The sequence below is a fragment of the Hylobates moloch genome, unplaced genomic scaffold (genome assembly GCF_009828535.3).
Source record: "Hylobates moloch isolate HMO894 unplaced genomic scaffold, HMol_V3 SCAFFOLD_16, whole genome shotgun sequence".
NCBI lineage: Eukaryota > Metazoa > Chordata > Mammalia > Primates > Hylobatidae > Hylobates > Hylobates moloch.
Window position 1 is genome coordinate 46,348,352 of NW_026652291.1, and position 4,058 is coordinate 46,352,409.

Genomic DNA, 4,058 nt, shown 5'->3' on the forward strand with positions numbered 1-4,058 from the left:
TAATTGACTGGCCCACCACTCTCTGTAATTGCCATTTCAAACCTTCCACACTCTTTGGCTTCTCTTCTCTCCCTCTCAATTTCAGCAGATGATTTTTTGCTTCCTAAGTGGGAAATTCACAATTTATCACAATACAATTTATAAACCTACTTGTATTAGCACCTATTCTCTTCTCTCCTGTTCCAATGGAGGAGGAATCTCTTCTATCTAAAGCGAATCCTTTCATGTGTTCTCTGGATCCCATTCCTCCCCACCTCCCCTAATAGACAAGAAGCAGAATTCAACTAATCTATACATTTAACTTAACATCTTGATTTCTTAGGGCATTTTACACAGTTTACTCTGTCCTTCTTGAGCCCCTCTGTCCTTTTTCCTTAGCTGTTGTGATAATATATACTCTCTTGGTGTCTTTTGTACCTTGCTGTCCCTCCTCCAAGTCTTTTTTTTTTTTTTTTCTGAGACAGAGTCTTGCTCTGTCGCCCAGGCTGGAGTGCAGTGGTGCAATCTCAGCTCACTGCAAGCTCCGCCTCCCCGGTTCACGCCATTCTCCTGCCTCAGCCTCCCGAGTAGCTGGGACTACAGGCACCCACCACCATGCCTGGCTAATTTTTTTGTACTTTTAGTAAAGATGGGGTTTCACCATGTTAGCCAGGATGGTCTTGATCTCCTGACCTTGTGATCTGCCCGCTTCAGCCTCCCAAAGTGCTGGGATTACTGGCATAAGCCACCGCGCCTGGCCTCTTCCAAGTCTTTCTTTACTGGTTTTTCCTACCTAACCTTTAAATATTGAAGTTTCTGTGCATGTTTCTGGGAAGGGGTCTGGGAAGCACTGCATCCATGGCCAGCCACCTCGTGCTCAACAATGGCACCAAGATGGCCATCCTGGGGCTGGGCATCTGAATGTCCCCTCCAGGCCAGGTGACCAAGGCTGTGAAGGTGGTGATTGATATCAGGTACCGCCACATCCACTGAGCCCAGGTACGAGAATGAGAATGAGATAGGGGTGGCCATTCAGGAGAAGCTCAAGGGGCAGATGGTGAAGCATGAGGAGCTCTTCATCATCAGCAAACTCTCATGCACGTACCATGGGAAGAGCCTGGTGAAAGGGGCCTGTCAGAAGATGCCCAGTGACCTTAAGTGGGGCTACCTGGACTACTACCTTGTTCACTGGCCAGCCAGCTTTAAGCCTGGGCAACGTGGTTCCCAGTAACACTGACATTGTGGACACACGGGTGGCCATGAAGAGCTGGTGGATGAAGGGCTGGTGAAAGCTACTGGCATCTCCACCTTCAACCATCTCCAGGTTGAGAAGATCTTAAACAAACCTGGGTTAAAGTATAAGCCAGCAGTTAACCAAATGGAGTGCCACCTGTGCCTCACACAGGAGAAGTTAATCCAGTATTGCCACTCTAAAAGCATTGTGGTGACTACCTCTAGTCCCCTTGGCTCTCCTCACAGCCCCTGGGCCAAGGCTGAGGACCCTTCCCTCCGGGAGGATCCCAAGATCAAGGCGATCATAGCCAGGCGATCCAGGTTCGGATCCGGTTCCCCAGGCAGAGGAACCTGATGGTGATCCCCAGGTCTGTGATACCAGAATGCATTGCTGAGTCACAGACTTTGAACCAAGCAGCCAGGATACTACCATCTTATTCAGCTACAACAAGAACTGGAGGGTCTGTGCCTTGGTAAGCTGTGCCTCTTACAAGGATTACCTCTTCCATGCAGAGTTTTGAAGGGGTGGATGCCTGCTCATCCCCAGTGACCTACACTTGTTTTTCCTGCTTATTTTTTTCTTGCAAATGTAGCATGGCCTGTGTCACTCAGTGGTGGAACAACAACCTCTAGACTGACCAGCCAGGGCTTGTCTAGCTTGATGTTGGGTCTGAGGAGCAGTGTCAGTAGAGTAGAAGTCTATTCCAGTTTCCTCTGCCCTTTTTTTTGCCTAGCTGGGGAAAGTGCAGCCTGCATATCCTTTTTTTGACCAAGGAGAAGCAAAATCTACAAGGTCAAAATAGTGCCACTAACAGTCACGTTTTGACTGCTTGTAACTTTTCAGCAAGACTTCTCTTTGCCTAAAAAAAAAGTGCTGTTGTGAGCTTAAAAAATTTTTGACATTTCTTAGGCTGTGTACTACCATTTTAACTTCCACTCCCCCATTTTCTTCAAACCTCCATCTTTGTATTATTGTGTGTGTGTATGTGTTCACTTATAGGAATTTGGGTGTGCAAAAGTGTAAATTTCTTTTTAAAACATTTCTCATATTCTCATTTCTGCTGATAGTAGTAACTCAGTTACTTTGGCTCAGGGTTTCTCAACCTCAATACTCTTCACATTTTGGACAGGATAATTGTTTGTTGTGAAGGTTGTCCTACATGTTTTGGGATGTTTAGCAGCACCCCTGGCCTCCACTCACAAGATGCCAGCAGCCTCCTGCCCTTGCTAGTTGTGCCAACCACAAAATGTCTCCAGACCATATCAAATGTCCCTGGAGGTGTAAAATTGTCCTTGGTTGAGAACTACTGCATTTACCTTAAACTCAGTCTCTTTGGGGGTACCTAGTCATTTTGTTTCACCTTACCTTCCTTTTCCTTCCCATGTCCCTGGGAATGGTCAGAGGCTCTGGAGGACTTATGCATAACCTTGACATTGGCAGAGAAACCTTTGATCTGCAATTACTTCTCCACTGGCATTCACTGTTGCTGTCACTCAAAGCCTGTTCTCACAACAGGCTCACTGCAGGACCATTGCTCTGCTGGGTTTTGGCATCTCCCCTGTTGCTTTCACATAGTTCCTGCCTCAGCATTGGCCGGCAGCTCTCTAGCTTCTGAAACTCAGCAACATTTTTCCATCTCAACTCTGACTGTGGCTGCCCATCCCACAGCCTCTACCGTGAGAATCTCTCTTCCTCTTCTGCAAGTTGATATTTTAGTTCCCTCCGTGCTCACTCAAGTCCCTGATCACTTGCAGGGGCTCCTTCAAGGTGGCATCTGTGTATGAGGTGGGGTCTCATCTCCTTTCTCCTTGAACCTGCCTCATCCTTTCCATTTTAGTGCAGCTACTCCATGTTGGCATGGGGTGCCCTGAAAGGCGGCTTCCTCCCAGCAATTCAGACACAAAGTCCTCTGCTGCCTTGTCTTCCTGCATCTTTCTGAAGGTTTCCATCATCCCTTCTTTCCTAGGGTTTTGGACCGAGAGGGAGCAGCATGTGGAACCCTCTTACAGAGACCACATTAACTCCCTTTAGCTGGTTGACTCCCCACATTCTCTCTAGCTCCCTCCCTCAAGTCTTCTTATCATCTCTCTATATTTTGGGACAAGTTCTTTTGCAATCAGAGATTAGACTTTATTGTAAAACACTATGTTCTGAGTGCTTCATGTACTTTTCCTTCTGGAGCTTAAGAAACCTTCCTCCAACCTCCTTCAAATCTGTCTCTGCCATAGGCCTAAAGCCTATTTTGGAACTCAACATAGGCTTTCGAGCCCATTATTTGATTTTTTCATTCGTGCTGGGATTTTTGGTGTTCCTTCTTCATTGGGATAATAAGCCCTAGCATTAAGGTTCAGTAGAAATGACAGAAGTACTGGACAATAAAAAAAAATTACCAAGAAGAAAAAAGATATGAACTATTATTCCACTACCTATGACTGATTGTTTAACTTTTGCACTTCCTTTTGCAAAAGCCCTGTTCAGGGCTCACTAAATATTTCATTTCCATCAGAGCTTAATCTTTTCAGAGGAAGAAGGTAATACTACCTATTGCTGACTTTGAATGGGAGTTTGGGGATATGATGGTCACAGAGAGATGATTACTGCCCTCTTCCTCCAAACTGTGGAGCTGACCATGCCATAAAACAGTTTGAGTCATCAGGAATGAGCTTCGAGAGGAAACACTGGTATAGAACTTTCAGTCTATGTGGACATAACCAATAAAAAATTTGGAGGGGGTGTAAAGTGTATGTATATGTGTTTAAAACGTTATTGGCAAAGCCTGGTTGTTTTGCTGCCAGTAATGGTCATTCATTTTTTCCCCTATAATTCTATTCAGCTTCATTCTGGA

At 45.7% G+C, this 4,058-nt stretch overlaps 1 pseudogene; it reads left to right on the forward strand.

The window, feature by feature from the left end:
- Window positions 1-837: 837 nt before the first annotated feature.
- On the forward strand, window positions 838-1,733 carry LOC116456131 (aldo-keto reductase family 1 member B1-like; annotated as a pseudogene).
- The last annotated feature ends 2,325 nt before the right edge of the window (window positions 1,734-4,058 follow it).